The 23093-nt window shown below is 44.1% G+C and overlaps 1 protein-coding gene across 2 annotated transcripts in view; it reads left to right on the forward strand.

The window, feature by feature from the left end:
• The first annotated feature begins 249 nt into the window (after positions 1 to 249).
• ppm1ba (protein phosphatase, Mg2+/Mn2+ dependent, 1Ba) overlaps positions 250 to 23093 on the forward strand; it is a 47883-nt gene continuing 25039 nt past the window's right edge. For both annotated transcript variants that reach the window (XM_041859025.2, XM_041859024.2), the window contains exon 1: positions 250 to 610. The gene's annotated coding sequence lies outside the window, so the exon portion shown is untranslated. The remainder of the gene's footprint in view (positions 611 to 23093) is intronic.

Consider the following 23093-nt stretch of genomic DNA (forward strand, 5'->3'; position numbering starts at 1 on the left):
TGTGTCTACAAAGTTTTCATTATTTTTTTAAATATTGAATGTCTGATTAGTATATATTATAATATGTGAGATGTGGACAATATGAATCAATCAAACAATGTTTAAACAATATTTTGCATCAGAGGGTAGGTCACAATTTAATTTGACTGACAAATATAAATACCTATCTTAGCTCAAATGTGTAGTAGACTTTGACCAATGACTGTAAAGAGTGGCGAGAATGTCCCTCCCCTTGAGCTGGACATCGAGCAGAAATCTTCTGTGCTTTGGCCTATCAATGGAGGAAAGAACGTCATCTGTTTCATACATTTAGCCAGCTGCCAAATCAGTTCAGTTCTTCCATAAACTAGTATTTTTGTTTTTATTTCCCAACACATTGTTTTCATAGCGCTGTCTCTTTTGTGTGCCAAATATGCATAAAAAAGACCACGGTCAGTGCCAAGAAATGTTGAAAGGGGATTTCGTGTAAAGCGCTAGCCTAGCTATCTTGGTTAGCTAGCTAAAATTCTGGTCAGCTAGCTAGTTCAAGAAAAATAATTAAAACCAAAAATTGATAGCCAAGTAAAGAAATATTCCATTGCAACCAGAAGAGGGGCTATTCTCCGAAAACGTAAGTAGATAACTGTTTCAGGTTGATTGGCATTAGCCAACTTGCAAGCTAGCATGTTGCTAACTAGCTAAGTTAACCAGCTAGCTTAGCTAGTAACGTTAACTAGTCACATTGCAGTCACACTCAATCATGACTTTCAGCCTAATTATTTGCTAGCTATATGTGTAGTTAGTTATGGCTACCATAGTTAATTACATTATATAGCGAAAACAATAAATGGCCATTGATTGAAGTCGACCATTGCTTGTAAGTAACATACCGGTATTTGGCTAACTCTAGCTGGCTAGCTGTTGTTGTTGTTGACAACTTAGAAAATGTCCCCCCACTACCTTAGTTAGCTAGTTAACTAGTTCATTGGCACAGGAGCCACACTGGTCCAGCATTTACTTGTTGTTGGCTTCAGCTAGCTAGCCAGCTAGAAATACACGCTAATTTGGTCGCAATCCATGTTGGACATAGAGGGGCTATAGACAGCCATCAAGCTATATTTAATTGTGGTCATGCTATCTAACGTTACGCTAATTTACGCTGTATATAAGTGACATTATTTGGCAGTGTGCAATAACGTCACTCAAATCAACAACATTCGCTAACTACAAACATTGTTGGTCGACTGCAACTCTACTGGTAATTTAGCAGTCCACGCCCAAACTCTAATGAGGGGTTTAACCCCTAAATGTAACACTAAACCTCCGAGATTTAGCCTCTGACAAGTTGTTCAACAGCCATCGTGATTTTATTGTTCCTCATTAGCTATCCCAGGATCAACAGTGCCAGGCCAGGTGGATATAGCTAGCTAAGCTAGGACTACAACCATATGCAAACTGACATGGTGTGTTCTGTATCCTTGACTAACTTGTTGACCTTTGTAACTTGTGTGAAAGCAGTGGCCTTCAGTGAAACTCCTGTTGCCAGGTGTGTATTTATTCGTCAGACACTGTTGCAAAACGTTCTGCAACTGAAACCTTTACCCCAATCTGTTTGGTTCCTAGTGAATACACCCATTATGCAACACAATTGTGCACTGCACTTGTTGTCACACAGGTGTGGTCCATTCATTCCATCTCAGAGAGAAAGTATTCTTTCTAAAAAACAATCGGGTGCAGCTAAAGACAAATAGTTTAGGCTGTACTGGTAGTTATATATATATTGTATGACTATTAGGCTAAGTGCAAGTACTGGCAGGACCAGAAATGAATTGTAGGCTAACTCCTCTCCACCACGTGAGATCTGAACGGTCACACCTGCTTACATTATGGATGGATGCACCATATTGTTCCCCACTTCAGGTTTCAGTGGAGGTGACAATGACTTAATGTGTTGTTGGATGAAATTGCATCATCATTGACATGTTTATATTGACACTTTGGTGCAAAATGCTGCCCCTGTCCCACTGTAAACATAACTTCTCTCAGCCAGAGGGGAGGGGAAAGGGATGTTTGTTGGCCAGAAGCTCTCAACATCCTTGTGCTAGATGTAAACGTGACTGACCAGTGCCATATTGCCACTGTCAAAACAACAACCAAGTAGAATTCTGTTTGGTCTGCCTGTGTCAACTGCTAAATGTGTTGATGTAGCCTGAACCTTTCCAAGACAAAGCTGAGACATTGGCAGACTTTCAAACAAGTGTTTATGTGTGTCAGATGGGAGCTATTACATTGATTATTATTCTGTTGAATCCACTTGCCTTTACATGAGTCAATAAATAGGCCTAGTCTGTTGTAATATCCTTTATACAGAGGTCACTGACAAGAAGAGGGAGGAAAAGGAAAAGTAGCCCAAGTAGTTGCTGATAGTGACAAGTTAGTGATGCGATCATGGTCTGGAATGAAGAGAGAGGGAGAAGTCAGATGTTCATGTCAATGACATGTTTTGAAAGGTCTTTCTCTTGTAGACCCTGAATATGTATATATTTGTATGTTAGTGTAGATGGGCCACACTCATGAGGACTGAGATTCTCCATAATAAAGTGAAAGTGATTAGGCCTTAATAGCCATGGGGCTTCAGATGACCTCAGGTGAGGTGGTGATGGGGTCAAAACAAACAGTGATGTCTACTTCCAAGAAAGAGCCTTTCACATTCTTGGAAGGAAGGTAGCTCTGTTTGTTTTGATCCTGTCACCTCAACTGCCATAGAGAATCAGTGGAAAGGGGATACCTAGTCAGTTGCACAATTGAATGCATTCAACCAAAATGGGTCTTCCGCATTTAACCCAACCCCTCTGAATCAGAGAGGTGCGGGGGGCTGCCTTAATCGGTGTCATCGGCGCCCGGGGAGAGGTTGTTGTTGTTGTTGTTGTTGGGGGTTAACTGCCTTGCTCAAGGGCAGAACGGCAGATTTTTCCACCTTGCCGGCTCAGGGATTGGAACGCTCTTAACCTCTAGGCTACCTGAGGCCTCAAGGTGTTGTAACGTCCTGTTATCCTTGGTCTCAGTAGTCCCTCATGAGGGGTGGAGGTGGGGCTGATAGCCCAAATAGAGAGGATGGGAAGTGGGAGATGAAAAAAGTTGTCTAATTAAGTATTTTTTTCCTGGGCTCTACTGATGGAGGAGAGGTTTATTGTTGATGTTCTTGACTCCTAGTCCTGGTTCTTTTTGGATACGATGAAGTAGGCTAGTAGGCCTAGGCTTGTTCTCTTTTCACTGTGCTTCAAAACATGTCATCCTTTTTTTGTTGTTGCACAGAACTGAACACAACCCTTCAGCCTGTTATTCCCACTTAGCTGTAGAGCTGGTGTTTATGCTGGACGCGCACACATTTGGTCTTATTAATGGGATACGGAAAGCCAGCCTGTAGGTCTGACATGGTCATTACTCTCTGCTTCTATTCTTTCATCAGTGGTGTAGCTTTTCTCACTGTAGGCTATCTCGTAATTGTTTTTATCTTCTGAGAAATCTAGGGATATGGATGCCAGTCTTACCAACTGGGTGGGTGTGGGTTTATGGGTGTGTGCGTAATGCAAAGAAAGTAATCAAATCACATTTATTTATAAAGCCCTTTTTACATCAGCAGATGTCACAAAGTGCTTATACAGAAACCCAACCTAAAACCCCAAAAAGCAAGCAATGCAGATGTAGAAGCATGGTGGCTAGGGAAAAACTCCCTGGAAAGGCAGGAGCCATGGAAGAAACCTAGAGAGGAACCAGGCACTGAGGGGTGGCCAGTCCTCTTCTGGCAGTACTAGCCTAATCAGTGATGTTTGTCTGTGTGTGTCACTAATTAAGTCATAGCGTGTTGAATTAGGCCCATGTCCTTGACAGTGTCACACAGACAGTCATTTGGAGTTGAGTTCATTCAGGCAGTCTGCAAATCCATTTTTGGTCGTGCCAAAAATATTACATTTGTTTATTGGATGGGTCACAAAAAAATATGAAAGGCTTCAGCGGTTCATGATGCAAAAATGTTTGGGAAACAATTACTAGTTGACGTGATCGTTGATGATGTCACCAACGGAAATGATGTCAACTGTGAGTAGCTCCACTCTGGCTGGCTCTCTATCCTATCCTCCGAGTCTGATAAACCCTGTCTCCTCTGCCCAGATGTGTCGGCACACTGAGTGTTGACTGGAGGGCTCAGAATAACTCCCAGATAAGTGTCAAGTGCTGGGTCACTTATAACATTGAACAGGGTGTCTGTGTGTATAGAGTGTTGTGTGTGTGTATCTGTGGGGAAAGAGACAAACGGGTCAAGAGAGGTCAGATAATTGAACTCAAAATCAATGTAAAGTGAAGACCTAACTTACCAACACATGCAGCATGTTCATTTGCTTTGAGGGTTGTACACCAGCTATGAGTATGTGTGTGTGTTGTATGTGCAATGCTGGGTGTTTTTAGTGTGGAGAGCCTCGGGAGTCACTCTGAAATTCACACCATATCACAGTGAAGCCTCCAAGGACCCAGGCTTTCCCAAAGAGGATAATTATTTATCCTGGTACAAGTGTTGATTTAACTTTTCGCCCTCTGAAAAACATTCCATCCAGCCCTAATATTCAAGCCGGTTGAAGCGGTTCCAGCTTTCTATATGGGAGAGAGACTAGAGAGACCTGCTTCTGGCCCGGTCATTCCTGGGAACCCTTTTTACTGGACCATTGGGAGCAGTTCACTTAATAGTTTGTAAGAATGTGAAGTTTTCATGGGTTTGACTGTAGATTTGTTTGTGCGTGTGTATAGGCCTATATTTGGATGATGGCGTTAGGATTCGCTCTTCATCTAAGGCCAGACTGTGATTTCATGATAAGGCTAGTTAGTGCCCTGCTGCGGTGTTTGTTCTGAAGGAGTGATTCAGGATTTAGAAATGATGATGATTTCTACTCTGTTGGGGAAAAGGGCTGTGATTCACCTCAATTAGGCTAACGTTGACTACCGCTCAACATTCAACACCATAGTGCCTTGCAAGTTCATCACTTAGCTAAGGACCCTGGGACTGAACACCTCCCCCTGCAACTGGATCCTGGAGTTCCTGACGGAGTTCCTGACGGGCTGCCCCAGGCTGTGAGGGTAGGCAACAACACATCTGCCACGATGACCATGAACACGAGGGCCCCTCAGGGGTGCGTGCTTAGTCCCCTCCTGTACTCCCTGTTCAACAATGACTGCGTGGCCACGCACAACTCCAACACCATCATTACGTTTTCTGATGACACAACGGTGGTCGGCCTGATCACCGTCAACTATTAGACCGCCTATAGGGAGGAGGTCAGAGACCTGGCAGTGTGGTGCCAGCACAACAACCTCTCCATCCAAGTCAGCAAGACAAAGGAGCTGATAGTGGACTACAGGAAACAGAGGCCCGAGCACGCCCCCATTTAAATCGACGGGGGTGTAGTGGAGTTGGTTGAGAGCTTCAAGGTCCTCAGTGTCCACATCACTAAGGATTTATCATGCTCCACACACCAACACAGTTGTGAAGAGGACACGACAAAGCCTCTTCCCCTTCAGGAGGCTGAAAAGATTTGGCATGGGCCCTCAGATCCTCAAAAAGATCTACAGGTGCACCATTGAGAATATCTTGACTGGCTGCATCACCTCTTGGTATGGCAACTGCTTGGCGTACGGCCCAGTACATCTCTGGGGCCGAGCTCCCTGCCATCCAGGACCTTTATACCAGACGTGTCAGAGGAAGGCCCTAAAAATTGTGAAAGACACCAGCCACCCATGTCATACTGTTATCTCTGCTACCACACGGCAAGCGGTACCGATGCACCAAGTCTGGAACCAACAGCCATAAGACTGCTAAATAGTTAGTCCAGTCTATCTACATTGACTCTTTTTAGCACAAACTTTTTTGACTCATCACATACGCTGCTGCTACTGTTTTATCTGTCACTTAATTCCTAGTTATATGTACATATCTACCTCAATTACCTCGTACCCCTGCACATCGACTCGGTGCTGGTACCCCGTGTATACAGTGCATTCGGAAAGTATTCAGACCCCTTCCCCTTTTCCAGATTTTGTTACGTTACAGCCTTATTCTAAAATGGAGTAATAAAAAAAATCCTCATCAATCTACACACTAACATTTTTGCAAATGTATTAAAAAACAGAAACCTTATTTACATAAGTATACAGACCCTTTGCTATGAGAGTCGAAATTGAGCTCAGGTGCATCCTGTTTCCATTGATCGTCCTTGAGAAGTTTCTACAATTTGATTGGAGTCCACCTGATTTGACGTGATTTAGAAAGGCACACACCTGTCTTAAGGTCAAAGGAATTGTCCGTAGAGCTCCGAGACGTCATTGTGTCGAGGCATAGATCTGGGGAAGGGTACCAAAAAGTTTCTGCAGCATTGAAGGTCCCCAAGAACACAGTGGCCTCCATCATTCTTAAATGGAAGAAGTTTGGAACCACCAAGACTCTTCCTAGAGCTGGCCACCCGACCAAACTGAGCAATTGGGGGAGAAGGGCCTTGGTCAGGGAGGTGACAAGAACCTGATGGTCACTCTGACAGTGCTCCAGAGTTCCTCTGTGGAGATGGGAGAATCTTCCAGAAGGACAACCATCTCTGCAGCACTCCACCAACCAGGCCTTTATGGTAGAGTGGCCAGACGGAAGCCACTCCTCAGTCAAAGGCACATGACAGCCCGCTTGGAGTTTGCCAAAATGCACCTAAAGGACTCTGACCATGAGAAACAATATTCTCTGGTCTGATGAAACCAAGATCGAACATCTCTGGAGAGACCTGAGAATAGCTGTGCAGCGACGCTCCCCATCCAACCTGACAGAGCTTGAGAGGATCTGCAGAGAAGAATTGGAGAAACTCCCGAAATACAGGTGTGCCAAGCTTGTAGCGTCATACCCAAGAAGACTCGAGGCTGTATCGCTGCCAAGGATGCTTCAAAAAAGTACTGAGTAAAGGGTCTGAATGCTTATGTAAATGTGATATTTCAGTTTTTTATATTTTATAAATTAGCAAACATTTCTAAAAACCTGTTTTTGCTTTGTCATTATGGGGTATTGTGTGTAGATTGATGAGGACAAAAAACAATTTAATACATTTTAGAACCACATAACATCAAAGTGTTTATCGCGCTGTCCGTGTTGCTGAAGCTGCAACATAATTACAGCCATTTATGACTGAAAAGTTAATTTACCGAAATCCCTCATTTGTTAAGGAAAAACATTCCCCATTCCCTCAACCTTTGCTCTCTTTATGTGACGCATGTACAGTGGGGAGAACAAGTATTTGACACACTGCCGATTTTGCAGGTTTTCCTACTTACAAAGCATGTAGAGGTCTGTAATTTTTATCATAGGTACACTTCAACTGTGAGAGACGGGATCTAAAACAATAATCCAGAAAATCACATTGTATGATTTTTAAGTAATTAATTTGCATTTTACTGCATGACATAAGTATTTGATCACCTACCAACCAGTAAGAATTCCGGCTCTCACAGACCTGTTCGTTTTTCTTTAAGAACCCCTCCTGTTCTCCACTCATTACCTGTATTAACTGCACCTGTTTGAACTTGTTATCTGTATAAAAGACACCTGTCCACACACTCAATCAAACAGACTCCAACCTCTCCACAATGGCCAAGACCAGAGAGCTGTGTAAGGACATCAGGGATAAAATTGTAGACCTGCACAAGACTGGGATGGGCTACAGGACAATAGGCAAGCAGCTTGGTGAGAAGGCAACAACTGAGGGCGCAATTATTAGAAAATGGAAGAAGTTCAAGATGACGGTCAATCACCCTCGGTCTGGGGCTCCATGCAAGATCTCACCTCGTGGGGCATCAATGATCATGAGGAAGGTGAGGGATCAGCCCAGAACTACACGGCAGGACCTGGTCAATGACCTGAAGAGAGCTGGGACCACAGTCTCAAAGAAAACCATTAGTAACACACTACGCCGTCATGGATTAAAATCCTGGAGCGCACGCAAGGTCCCCCTGCTCAAGCCAGCACATGTCCAGGCCCGTCTGAAGTTTGCCAATGACCATCTGGATGATCCAGAGGAGGAATGGGAGAAGGTCATGTGGTCTGATGAGACAAAAATAGAGCTTTTTGGTCTAAACTCCACTCGCCGTGTTTGGAGGAAGAATGAGGATGAGTACAACCCCAAGAACACCATCCCAACCGTGAAGCATGGAGGTGGAAACATCATTCTTTGGGGATGCTTTTCTGCAAAGGGACAGGATGACTGCACCGTATTGAGGGGAGGATGGATGGGGCCATGTATCGCAAGATCTTGGCCAACAACCTCCTTCCCTCAGTAAGAGCATTGAAGATGGGTCGTGGCTGGGTCTTCCAGCATGACAACGACCCGAAACACACAGCCAGGGCAACTAAGGAGTGGCTCCGTAAGAAGCATCTCAAGGTCCTGGAGTGGCCTAGCCAGTCTCCAGACCCGAACCCAATAGAACATCTTTGGAGGGATCTGAAAGTCCGTATTGCCCAGTATTGAGGAAGTGTGATGATAATCATTTGGATATTTTAGCAATCCGCAGTATGTCCTAAATGCCCCCCAGCCTTCAGATGTGAGCTAAACAGTGCAATTGCACTTGAGATGCATTTTAAGGCTATGGATGAAAAAGTTAACTTATAATTTCCTAATGTTTAGGTCAGTTGAATGCTGCATTGCGATCTATTAACAGCAAGGGTTGCATTAAATAGGCTCAATATTTTTTACTGAAGCATTTGGCAATATTCAATTCATACGCACAAAACATATAAACAAAAGCATTCACTGTGATAGTTGATAGGCTACATGTAGGCCATTCATATATAGGCTATGCGCAGCACTTAGTTCAATTTATCAAATCAGTTATTGTTTTCTTGCGCAAACCGCGAGCAACCCCTGTAAAAATCAGACATTTCTCTCAAAACACGAGATGTTGATTTGCACGGGACTAGTGTTATCAGAGGACCTTTGAGTTCGCCAAAAAACAGTAGGTTATTCTGTCTGGAATTGTTATTCTCCTGCCATGTAAAAGTTACTGACATGGCAGATTCGGATGGTAATAAAATTACAGATGTGGTGTTTTTGTGCTCGTGCACATTACCCTCCCTCCCTTAGTAAAACGAATCCCGTCTGAATAGGGCACAATAGGGCTTGACCTATAGCATATCATAATCACATCAATAAATTGGTTATAACAAACCCTGAACACCGTAACACATGTTACAGCAAAATTGATTCAGAGGACGTGACAAACTCGAAACAGGGAATGTTTAATGGTTGCTCAGGGGGTAAAGGGAAAGTCAGATGTGTGGAATAAATTTGACTAGTTGTGGAAAATACTGGAGATCAAGAAAAAGTAAGGAACAAGTGCTGTGTGCGTATTATGTGCCAAACAGGTGCTGTATAGATTACAATATGTTTTTATGACCGTTTGAAACAATGCAAACAACACTAGATAAATTATAAGAGTACTAGAGAGTCTGTTTTTTTGCTAAGCCTTTATTACAGCAACGACTAAACAGTTCCGAAATGGAACTGTTTATTTATTGTTGAAGCTAATTATTCAAGGCTCGCTTAATTTTATTTTTAAGCAAAAATGCTTGATTGCATTTCAAGTCATGAATGACTCGTGTGTGATGACATGAAAGAATGAATGATTGATACAGTAGCCTATATAAGTATTGAAATATAGGCCTAAGTAAGTTACGGTATTATGACTAAACAGGATGCGCTCTTAGGCCTACAACTCAATGGTGGTTATACAAGGCTGCTATACTAAGCCTACTAATGATAATGACATGATCATAATAATAACAATGAGATCAATAAAATGGAGCATTATTATTGTTATACATATGATTTTCCGGACAATTTGGAACAGTGTAAACAACACTACATAAATTAGAAATAATACCAGATAGGCTGTTCTAACGGAAAACTAAGTGTAAAGCCTTTATTACAGCAAAGCAAAGATTAAAAAACAGCCGAATTTGTGAAATTGTTTACTTGACATGTTGTTGCCAAGCCTCACAAAATCAGTAGGCTATGAAACAAACACTCAAACAGGCAACAGAAGCAGGATCTGTCTTATTTCTGTAGATATATTGATGATTTATAAAGCCAGGCACATTTAACAGTTAGGCTATTGATTATTGACCTAATTTAAGTTGGAGTTTCCTCTCTCCTCACTTTTCTTAGACAGTAATATGCTTACCAGACCAGACGCGTCACATGCGCGAGCGTTGCAAAATAAATGTACACATACATGTTATTCAATAATTGCACCCACACTGCTCGCGCGCGTAAGCGAGTGTCTTCATGGCCAGGCGCTGAAATAGAACTTTGTTTTATTTGTGATGCTCAACGCGCTGCAAGTCCTGCTTCTCCCATCTCCTCATTTGGTTTTTAGGAGCATATACCCACGTGGGTGATTGAAAGATAAACTGAGGTCCACACTCCAGTCCAGTTGGTGGTGGTAATGCATCTTAAAGTTGGTTGCCAACCGACAAATAAAGTCCAAAGAAGAAGAAGCCTGAACTTTACAGTTTTATCTGTGGATTAATTGTTGGAGTAGAGGACCTTGTGCATTTCAGATAAAATAACAACCCAATGTTTATATCCCAGGACAAATTAGCAAGCAACAGCAAGCTAGCTAGCTAAATTGGCATAAATGTTTAATGCTTTTCGACCTGTCCCCAAGTTAATATAGTTGGTTCAGAGTTTGTTTTGATATTTCAACCTGCGTGTCCTTATCGTGTCTGGTGTGGGAGGAAAAAATCAACATGCACGCGATGGCGCACTCTGACGCACGCGCGTGTGCGGTCTGGTCAGCCACTAAGGTAAGGGCTGTTTTCTCATCTCCTCATTCTGCTGCTGCCTCCGCCGCATTGTTCTCAACACCAATATGCTGGTTAACTTTGCTATTATGCACATAGCAACATGGTCTAGGAGAAGCCGGCAATTCAACAGCGCACTGATGTGTTTCTGAACCGCAGACAGCGACCACTATCCAATGTGGGAGAAAGCTCATTTGTTATAAAATAATTATTTGTATTAGTTTTGCACCATTGTTCTTATGTAATATAACCATATACAATTTCAGTAGCACGTCTTAGACTGATAAACTGTGCCATCCCCACGGACTCCACAGTGGATCAGTCCACTCAGACAGGTGCCAATCAGACAGGTGTCTTGTACACCATGGTATTATTATTTATTTGCTACTGCTCGACTGAAGAAATCTCGGTCGATCAACAGCCTATATACCAAACAGTCGCCTAAATGGGGTCAACCCTAGTATTTATGACTACTTACGTGTTTTACTTTTCAATTATCTCTCTTTTCTTTCTCTCTGCATTGTTGGGAAGGGCCGTAAGTAAGCATTTCACTGTTAGACTACACCTGTGGTTTACCAAGCACTTGACAAATAAGATTTGATTTGATTTAACAGTACAAAACCCCTGTAGTGCTATGTAGCCACCCATATACAGTGGGGAGAACAAGTATTTGATACACTGCCGATTTTGCAGGTTTTCCTACTTACAAAGCATGTAGAGGTCTGTAATTTTTTATCATAGGTACACTTCAACTGTGAGAGACGGAATCTAAAACAAAAATCCAGAAAATCACATTGTATGATTTTTAAGTAATTAATTTGCATTTTACTGCATGACATAAGTATTTGATACATCAGAAAAGCAGAACTTAATATTTGGTACAGAAACCTTTGTTTGCAATTACAGAGATCATACGTTTCCTGTAGGTCTTGACCAGGTTTGCACACACTGCAGCAGGGATTTTGGCCCACTCCTCCATACAGACCTTCTCCAGATCCTTCAGGTTTCGGGGCTGTCAGCTCCCTCCAAAGATGTTCTATTTTGTTCAGGTCTGGAGACTGGCTAGGCCACTCCAGGACCTTGAGATGCTTCTTACGGAGCCACTCCTTAGTTGCCCTGGCTGTGTGTTTCGGGTCGTTGTCATGCTGGAAGACCCAGCCACGACCCATCTTCAATGCTCTTACTGAGGGAAGGAGGTTGTTGGCCAAGATCTCATGATACATGGCCCCATCCATCCTCCCCTCAATACGGTGCAGTCATCCTGTCCCCTTTGCAGAAAAGCATCCCCAAAGAATGATGTTTCCACCTCCATGCTTCACGGTTGGGATGGTGTTCTTGGGGTTGTACTCATCCTTCTTCCTCCAAACACGGCGAGTGGAGTTTAGACCAAAAAGCTATATTTTTGTCTCATCAGACCACATGACCTTCTCCCATTCCTCCTCTGGATCATCCAGATGGTCATTGGCAAACTTCAGACGGGCCTGGACATGCGCTGGCTTGAGCAGGGGGACCTTGCGTGCGCTGCAGGATTTTAATCCATGACGGCGTAGTGTGTTACTAATGGTTTTCTTTGAGACTGTGGTCCCAGCTCTCTTCAGGTCATTGACCATATCCTGCCGTGTAGTTCTGGGCTGATCCCTCACCTTCCTCATGATCATTGATGCCCCACGAGGTGAGATCTTGCATGGAGCCCCAGACCGAGGGTGATTGACCGTCATCTTGAACTTCTTCCATTTTCTAATAATTGTGCCAACAGTTGTTGCCTTCTCACCAAGCTGCTTGCCTATTGTCCTGTAGCCCATCCCAGTCTTGTGCAGGTCTACAATTGTATCCCTGATGTCCTTACACAGCTCTCTGGTCTTGGCCATTATGGAGAGGTTGGAGTCTGTCTGATTGAGTGTGTGGACAGGTGTCTTTTTATACAGGTAACGAGTTCAAACACAGGTCATGAGTGGAGAACAGGAGGGCTTCTTAAAGAAAAACTAACAGGTCTGTGAGAGCCGGAATTCTTACTGGTTGGTAGGTGATCAAATATGTCATGCAATAAAATGCAAATTAATTACTTAAAAATCATACAATGTGATGTTCTGGATTTTTGTTTTAGATTCCGTCTCTCACAGTTGAAGTGTACCTATGATAAATATTACAGACCTCTACATGCTTTGTAAGTAGGAAAACCTGCAAAATCGGCAGTGTATAAAATACTTGTTCTCCCCACTGTATATGTCTGCACACCTGTAGATACAGGTCACAAACTAAAGGTTACGTTTGTCTAGGCTTTACTTCTCCTTAGTTTCTCTGCTTATATCCGTGGTCTTCTATGGTGGGTCTGATACTTCATGGGGCCAATCCTAAATCACATTTTTGTTAGGATAGTCTCCCATTGACCTCAATGCATGACTAAGAGAAATTTAAACTCAAGTCAAAGTTATGATTCGCTCCCCATGAGCGCTAGGGAAGAGCAGTGCCATCCATCCCTCCCTTTGGGCTGGCCGCTGTTCAGAGGCTAATTTGGCAATTCATGGATCCAATGAGTAGATTACCAAATCTAGTTACCTTGTTAAGACACTCTCTGAAGTCCCCCTGGCCAGTGTAGGACGGTCTGGAGATTTTGGCGAGGAAGTGGACATTTTAAACTGGTCCTTCTTATAGGTTCCTGGAGAACCAGAAAATGATCTCTTGACATGCCTGCCGTCAATGTCACAAGGGTGTGTGTCTGTCTTTGTGTTTGCTGTGTGTCTTTTGTGTTGGCTGTGTGTGTGTGTGCGGCGCGCATCTGTGAATAGGACTGATTGGGAGAGATGGTAGATGATTTGAATGGCTCTGACAGGGAGTGTTGGCTGGGTGAGTTGGACAGACAGAGCAAGCAGGAAAACAACACAGACGTGATGGAACTGAAAGGAAATAGAGGGGAACTGAGCTGTCCCACATGCTGTGAATCCATGAATCCAGAATGTCTCTCAGTAGTCCAGCGAGAATCCATACTACTGACAGAAAGGGGATAAACAATTCCAGGTCTACGGTCTGTTCTAGGTCTATGGACTAGTCTACTCCAGTCTACGGGCCGAGAGATGGGCCTGCACCAAGGACATGGACTGGAACTCTACCGCTTGGAGAGGGACCAAAACAAGACCAGAAAGTCATGGACAATGGACCGCAACTCAAACAAAGTCTGAGATATCAACTTCAATTATATTTTTGTTGAAATTCTATACAGAGAAATGAAATGCGCTTGAATTATACCTCTATTTGAGGGACACGGACAATATCCGCAGCATTATGGACAATATCTACTGTGGAGACTACAATAAGCCAGTGAGTGGCATGAAGAAAGGAAAATAGCTGCGTAGTATGACGTAACTTGGGGGCATTGTTAATTATGAGTCACCTCTCCGTATCTTGGCACCCTTCGAGTGCCTGCCTTCCCCAGGGGAGTGGGTGTGGATGGGGGCTGGATGGCAGTCACTCGTGGGCCTGTCCTGTTGTGGGATGCTCTCACCGTCTCATCACATGGTGTTCATGGGACTGCTGGTCTGGATGATGCCATGCAAGCTTTAAAGAGGGGATCTCTCAGAGTAGCTTGGAAACACCACTGTTTATCTTATTTAGAATGGATTCCCCCTGGCATGGCCGTTTTAAAATGGTATAGAACCGAAGTCACCAGTGAGATTCTGTCTGGCTCCTAGCTAACGCTTAGATTGCCATGACCCTGGTGGGGATGTGATGAGCATATGAATGGGCTCGGATTAGAGGGTTGTAATGGGAATAACAGGACCAAATCAACGTTTATGTGCAGAATAAAGCAGGTGTAAACCGTACAGCGTAATGCTTACTTACAGGGACAAATGCAGAGTTCAGTATCGCTGTGTATAGAAGAGGGATGTCTCTCCCTATACTGTGAGAGAATACTTATTTTGCATCATGACTTCATAATCCTATGAAGGGTCCTCTCAGCACCCAGACCCAGTCCAAATCCCTCAGCAGGTCCTCAGTTCTGGGTCTCCAGAGGGGACCCTGTGCTGTAGCCAGCCCCAGTCTGTCTCACCCTGCCACGGGCCAAGCCCCCTCTTCCCAGCTGCTCCAGCAATTAAATAATGAGCGTTTGTCTTTCATTTCTGCTTAAATAAAGAGCGGGGCGTGTGCACAAAGAGAACACAGCTCTGCTGAGCGGCAGCTGGGCCCGCTCTGCTCCCTCTGCCAAGATCTTGCCCTCACTGACTGACTGACTGACTCGGACTGTATGACTGACTGACTGACTGACTGACTGACTGACTGACTAGGAGATTAAATCTGATTCATGTAGCGGTCACACACAGCTCTCAAGATACACATATGATCATTAAATGTAATGATTTTCTCCCAAATGTTCAATGAATGATTGATCGTGAGAAAGTAGGAACACATTTTAATCATTGGTGATGAGTCTTGTATTACGAAACAGATGAAATTGTAGTCTTAATTGGCAGCACTCATCGCTATAGGAATTGGCCTAAGGAAAGAGGTATATCAGAATCTAAAACCCATCTTTGGCAATAAATCCCACCAAGCAGGCTATTCCTCATGTTCCTGGGAACATGTCTCTGAGCATGAGCTATGTCAATTGAATGTGCTCAGCAGTGCTATGATTAAATAAATGAAATGAAACAGTGCTGTAATTTTAAATGAATAGATATCCAGGTGACCCACTGAGAGCTGTGTAAGATGTTTGGGGGAGGTGGGACACGAATCTAAGCTGAGGGGTGTTAATACCTTACGCTTGTTGTTGTTCAAATACACTTGCTCACACTTAAACACAAGGATTCAGGGGGAAATAGGGTTCCAAGTTAGCGTAGCAGTGCGGTCGTGTTCTCTTGTGTGTCCATGTAAATAGCCTGTTTTTTTGTATTTCTTTTGTATTTTACGTATATATTTCCCTACCACACTTTTCAACCTTCTACTAAATATACTTTCCTGCAACCCGCCTCACTCAATGCGGAACGAATTCTATTATTTACTCACCTTTATCTAGAATATCCAGTTGAAACTAGCCAGCCAGCCAGCTAACTAGCTAACTAGCTACTTGCTATTAGCCGCTGTTAGCGGTTTTCACCCAGAACATCAGATTTTCTGCCGGAATAACTGAATCACTGGACCATAACACCGGATCTAGCTAGCCGCAACCGAATGGATGTCGAATGGATGTTGCTGTAGGCTAATCACCACTGCCCCCGTAGCACCAGTTAGCCTTGAGCTAGCCCCGGCTATCTACCTCTCTGTCTACCGGACGGGAGTAACCAGCTAACTAGCTACTTGCTATTAGCCACCGTTAGCGGCTTTTCTCCATTGTCCGTGGCCTGCACTACCTACCAGCCAGCTCTAGCCTGGACTATTATCGGATTATCTGCCGGAATCACTGAATCACTGGACCATTAACACTGGATAATCGCAACTAGCTAGCTGCAACCAAATGAACGTTGTTGTTGGCTAATCAGCCTTGAGCTAGCCTTCAGTCAGGCACATCTCCCGTCTATCTACCTCTCTGTCAACCGGACGGGACCTCCTAGAGTCGACACGGAGCCCTGCCGATCCATCACGACTGGTCTGCCGACGTAATCGTCTGTGGTTTCAACAGGCTTCCCGTTGCGACGACCACGAAGATCCATCTGCTAGCCCCGGCCCGCTAGCACACGCAAACTACAACCGTGCTTCCTGCTCGCTGTGCTGAAGCACCAATTTGAACTGCTCTCGGACTCACATATTGCTGTTCACTGGACCTTATGATCGCACAGCTGATGCCTGCTGGACTGTTCCTTTACACGGTACCCTGTCCTGTTTATTCTGTTTAGCCTCAGCCCAAACTTTATCGCCATTACCAGTTGTTGTCTTAACTCTCTCTAATAACACCTGTGATTGCTTTATGCCTCTCTCCCTTGCCTATTGCTGTTCCAGTTAGTTCTTATTATACAATTTCACTGTAGAACCCCAAGTCCCTCTCAAACTGCCTCAAATAGTTCCTTTGTTCCACCCCCCATACACGCCGAGACCGGCTCAATCGGTGCCTCCAGTGATGCTATCTCTTTCATTGTTACCCAACGCTTAGGTTTACCTCCACTGTACTCATATCATTCCATATCCTTGTCTGTACATAATGCCCTGAATCTTTTCTACAACGCCCGGAAATCTGCCCCCTTTATTCTCTGTACCCAACGCACTAGAATACCAGTTCTTAAAGCCTTTAGCCGTATCCTTATTCTAGTCCTCCTCTGTTCCTCTGGTGATGTAGAGGCTAACCCAGGCCCTGCAGCCCCCAGTATCACACCTACTCCCCAGGAGCTATCATTTGTTGACTTCTGTAAGCCTTGGTTTTCTGCACGTTAATATCAGAAGCCTCCTTCCTAAGTTTGAGTTATTCACTGCGTTAGCACACTCCGCCAACCCTGATGTTCTAGCAGTGTCTGAATCCTGGCTTAGGAAGGCCACCAAAAATTCGGACATTTCCATCCCCAACTACAACATTTTCCGTCTAGATAGAACTGCCAAAGGGGGTGGAGTTGCAATCTACTGGAGCGATAGCCTGCAGAGCTCTATCATACTATCCAGGTCTGTGCCCAAACAGTTTGAGCTTCTACTTCTAAAAATCCACCTTTCCAGAAATAAGTCTCTCACTGTTGCCACTTGCTACAGACCCCCCTCAGCCCCCAGCTGTGCCCTGGACACCATATGTGAATTGATTGCCCCCCATTTATCTTCAGAGTTCGTACTGTTTGGTGACCTAAATTGGGATATGCTTAACAACCAGGCCATCCTACAATCCAAACTAGATGCCCTCAATCTCACACAAATTATCAACGAACCTATCAGGTACAACCCTAAATCCGTAAACATGGGTACCCTCATAGATATCATCCTGACTAACTTACCCTCTAAATACACCTCCGCTGTCTTCAACCAGGATCTCAGCGATCACTGCCTTATTGCCTGCGTCCGTAACGGGTCCGCGGTCAAACGACCACCCCTCATCACTGTCAAACGCTCCCTAAAACACTTTAGCGAGCAGTCCTTCCTAATTGACCTGGCCCAGGTATCCTGGATGGATATAGATCTCATTCCGTCAGTAGAGGATGCCTGGTTGTTGTTTAAAAGTAATTTCCTCTCAATCTTAAATAAACATGCCCCATTCAAAAAAATACAGAACTAAGGACAGATATAGCCCCTGGTTCTCCTCAGACTTGACTGCCCTTGACCAGCACAAAAACATCCTGTGGCGTATTGCATTAGCATCAAATAGCCCCCGCGATATGCAACTTTTCAGGGAAGTTAGGAACCAAGCAGTTAGGAAAGCAAAGGCTAACTTTTTCAAACAGAAATTTGCATCCTGTAGCACTAACTCCAAAAAGTTTTTGAACACTGAAAAGTCCATGGAGAATAAGAGCACCTCCTCCCAGCTGCCCACTGCACTGAGGCTAGGAAACACTATCATCACCGATACATCTACAATAATCGAGAATTCCAACAAGCATTTTGCTATGGCTGGCCATGCTTTCCACCTGGCTACCACTACCCCGGCCACCAGCTCTGCACCCTCCGCTGCAACTTGCCCATGCCCCCCCCGCTTCTCCTTCACACAAATTCAGATAGCTGATGTCCTGAAAGAGCTGCAAAATCTGGACCCCTACAAATCATCTGGGCTAGACAATCAGGACCCTTTCTTTCTAAAACTAGCCGCCGAAATTGTCGCAACCCCTATTACTAGCCTGTTCAACCACTCTTTCGTAACGTCTGAGGTCCCCAGAGATTGGAAAGCTGCCGCGGTCATCCCCCTCTTCAAAGGGGGTGACACTCTAGATCCAAACTGTTACAGACCTATATCCATCCTGCCCTGCCTTTCGAAGGTTTTTGAAAGCCAAGTTAACAAACAGATCACCGACCATTTCGAATCCCACCGTACCTTCTCCGCTATGCAATCCGGTTTCCGAGCTGGTCATGGGTGAACCTCAGCCACGCTGAAGGTCCTAAACGATATTTTAACCGCGATCGATAATAGACAGTACTGTGCAGCCGTCTTCATCGACCTGGCCAAGGCTTTCGACTCTGTCAACCACCGCATTCTTATTGGCAGACTAAATAGCCTTGGTTTCTCAAATGACTGCCTCGCCTGGTTCACCAACTACTTCTCAGATAGAGTTCAATGTGTCAAATCGGAGGGCCTGTTGTCTGGACCTATGGCAGTCTCTATGAGGGTGCCACAGGGTTCAATTCTTGGGCCGACTCTTTTCTCCGTGTATATCAATGATGTTGCTCTTGCTGCTGGTGACTCTCAGATCCACCTCTACGCAGACGACACCATTTTGTATACATCTGGCCCTTCATTGGACACTGTGTTAACAAACCTCCAAACGAGCTTCAATGCCATACAACACTCCTTCAGTAGCCTCCAACTGCTCTTAAACACTAGTAAAACTAAATGCATGCTCTTCAATCGAACGCTGCTGGCACCCGCCCACCCGACTAGAATCACTACTCTCGACGGGTCTGACCTAGAGTATGTAGACAACTACAAATACCTAGGTGTCTGGTTAGACTGTAAACTCTCTTTCCAGACTCACATTAAGCATCTCCAATCCAAAGTTAAATCTAGAATCTGCTTCCTATTTCGCAACAAAGTCTCCTTCACTCATGCTGCCAAACATGCCCTCGTAAAACTGACTATCCTACCGATCCTTGACTTCGGCGATGTCATTTACAAAATAACCTCCAACACTCTACTCAGCAAATTGGATGTAGTCTATCACAGTGCCATCTGTTTTGTCACCAAAGCCCCATATACTACCCACCACTGTGACCTGTACGCTCTTTTGTTGGCTGGTCCTCACTACATATTCGTTGCCAAACCCACTGGCTCCAGGCCATCTATAAATCACTGCTAGGCAAATCCCCGCCTTATCTTAGCTCATTGGTCACCATAGCAACACCCACCCGTAGTATGCGCTCCAGCAGGTATATCTCACTGGTCACCCCCAAAGCCAACACCTCCTTTGGCCGCCATTCCTTCCAGTTCTCTGCTGCCAATGACTGAAACGAATTGCAAAAATCTCTGAAGCTGGAGACTCATATCTCCCTCATTAACTTTAAGCATCAGTTGTCAGAGCACCTTACCGATCACTGCACCTGTACACAGCCCATCTGAAATTAGCCCACCCAACTACCTCATCCCCATATTGTTATTTATTTTGCTAATTTGTACCCCAGTATCTCTAATTGCACATCATCTCTTGCACATCTATCATTCCAGTGTTAATACTAATTGTAATTATTTTGCACTATAGCCTATTTATTGCCTTACCTCCATAACTTGCTACATTTGCACACACTGTATATATATTTTCTGTTGTATTTTTGACTTTATGTTTTGTTTTACCCCATATGTAACTCTGTTGTTGTTTTTACCGCACTGCTTTGCTTTATCTTGGCCAGGTCGCAGTTGTAAATGAGAACTTGTTCTCAACTGGCTTACCTGGTTAAATAAAGGTAAAATATATATATTTTTTAAGTGACTGAAGTGTGTGTGTTGTGTTTATTTCCACAACACTACTGTCATTTCAGCGAAGGAACAGTCCATGGTCAGGGGTTTGCTATGCATTATTGCTGGAGCTCTCTGTCGAAACCACTTGGCTGCCACTCCAAGCCCTGTAACCATAGAGATGGAACGCATGACATCAGCCCCGGAGCTGGAGCAGTCCTGCGGTTACATTACTGCAGTGCCACCGACCTCAGCAAGGGTTTTCTCTAATATTGTGTGGGAGAGCGAGAGAAAGGGAACATATTGTAGTTTGGGAACAGCTTTCAATTCATACACCATTTTATATCAGATATGTTTAGCAAGATAGGAATAATTTAATCAGAACAGTATGATCTGCTTTTTGAGATGGTAGCCTATTCTTGTTTACCTATCTGATTTGAGCTAACGTATCAAGGATGCCTTGCAGCAGGGCTCTATGCTGATCTTTTTTACAAGGAGCACGTGTGCGCCTAAGTTGAAAAATGTAGGTGCACACAAAGATATTTAGGAGCGCAATGCAAAATATTAAAAGTAATACAGCTAGAATCTGTATTTTTTTTTTGCCGCACTGGTGCTCTAAAATAAAAATTCCAGGTCGCACAGCAAAATATTTAGGCACATAAGCGAGTAAAATGGTCGCACTGTAGAGCGCTGCTTTCAGCCATTTACAATACTGTACAGCCTGTTTGTATTAGTGTTGTAACTGTATCCAGTCTACCTGCTGTTCAAGCAAAGGCTGATTTGGAGAGTAATAGTAATCTATATGAGAGAGTCTATTATATCAGTGACCCTATTCACTGCTCTGACTCAACAGGGCTTGGGGCTTTGTTGTCATTGCCGTAACAACCAGGTACAAAAACGAACAAGCTATAAATGGACAAACATGAGAGGATGAAAGTCAGAGTGGGTGTTTGCTGTGGAACAAAGCCCTGTGCTGCTGGCCCCGGACATCAGAGGTTTGTAAAGCCCAACCGTTTTGTCCCCGCTATGCCTGTCGTCAAAGAAACACACTTCAAACGGACAACGCCGTCGCTCACTTCCTCCCCTTGACATTGCCTGATTAAGTGGTGTGTGTTATGCGTGTTTGGTGTTTGTCACACACACACATACACCTACTCATACACATGCGTGCACACACACACACACATCCATAAGCAATGAGCAGAGCTGGGTTATCAAATCAAATTTTATTCGTCACATGCTTTGTAAACAACAGGTGTAGACTAAGTGAAATGCTTACTTACGGGCCCTTTACAACAATGCAGAGACATTTTAAAATATATATATAATAGAAAAGTAATAACACGTAATAAAAATACACATTGAGTAACGATAACCTGGCTATATACACGGGGTACCATTACCGAGTCCATGTGCAAGGGTACAAGATAATTTAGGTACATGTGTACCTAAAATTAGGAGTAAAGTGACTAGGCAACAGGGAAGATAAACAGTAGTAGCAGCGTATGTGATGAGTCAAAGTTGGTGCAAAAAAGGGTCAATGCAGATAGTTCAGGTAGCTATTTGGTTAACTATTTAGCAGTCTTATGGCTTAGAGGTAGAAGCTGTTCAGGATCCTGTTGGTTCCAGACTTGGTGCATCAGTATCGCTTGCCGTGTGGTAGCAGAGATAACAGTATGACTTGGGTGGCTGGTGTCTTTCACAATTTTTAGGGCCTTCCTCTGACATCGTCTGGTATAGAGATCCTGGATGGCAGGGAGCTCGGCCCTAGTGATGTACTGGGCCGTACGCACTACCCTCTGTAGCGCCTTGCGGTCGGATGCCAAGCAGTAATGAGGTCCAGGATGCAGTTGTAGATGGAAGTGTTCAGTCCCAGGGTCCTTAGCTTAGTGATGAGCTTGCAGGGCACTATGGTGTTGAACGCTGAGCTGTAGTCAATGAACAGCATTCTCACATACACTACCGGTCAAAAGTTTTAGAACACCTACTCATTCAAGGGTTTTACTTTATTTTTACTATTTTCTACATTGTAAAATAATAGTGAAGACAAAAACTATTAAAAACACATATGGAATCATGTAGTAACCAAAAAAGTGTTAAACAAATCAAAATATATTTTAGATTCTTCAAATAGCCACCCTTTACCTTGATGACAGCTTTGCACACTCTTGGCATTCTCTCAACCAGCTTCACCTGGAATGCTTTTCCAACCATTTTGAAAGGAGTTCCCACATATGCTGAGCACTTGTTGGTCACTTTTCCTTCACTCTGCGGTCCGACTCATCCCAAACCATCTCAATTGGGTTAAGGTCGGGGGATTGTGGAGGCCAGGTCATCTGATGCAGCACTACATCACTCTCCTTCTTGGTCAAATAGTCCTTACAATGCCTGGAGGTGTGTTGGGTCATTGTCCTGTTGAAAAACAAATGGTAGTCCCACTAAGCCCAAACCAGATGGGATGGTGTGTCCCTGCAGAATGCTGTGGTAGCCATGTTGGTTAAGTGTTGCTTGAATTCTAAATAAATCACTGTCACCAGCAAAGCACCCCCATACCATAACACCACCTCCTCCATGCTTTACGGTGGGAACTACACATGCGGAGATCATCCATTCACCCACACCGCGTCTCACAAAGACACAGCGGTTGGAACCATAAATCTCAAATTTGGACTCCAGACCAAAGGACAGATTTCCACCGGTCTAATGTCCATTGCTCGTGTTTCTTGGCCCAAGCAAGTC

Source organism: Coregonus clupeaformis, chromosome 31 (genome assembly GCF_020615455.1).
Source record: "Coregonus clupeaformis isolate EN_2021a chromosome 31, ASM2061545v1, whole genome shotgun sequence".
In the NCBI taxonomy this organism is placed as follows: domain Eukaryota; kingdom Metazoa; phylum Chordata; class Actinopteri; order Salmoniformes; family Salmonidae; genus Coregonus; species Coregonus clupeaformis.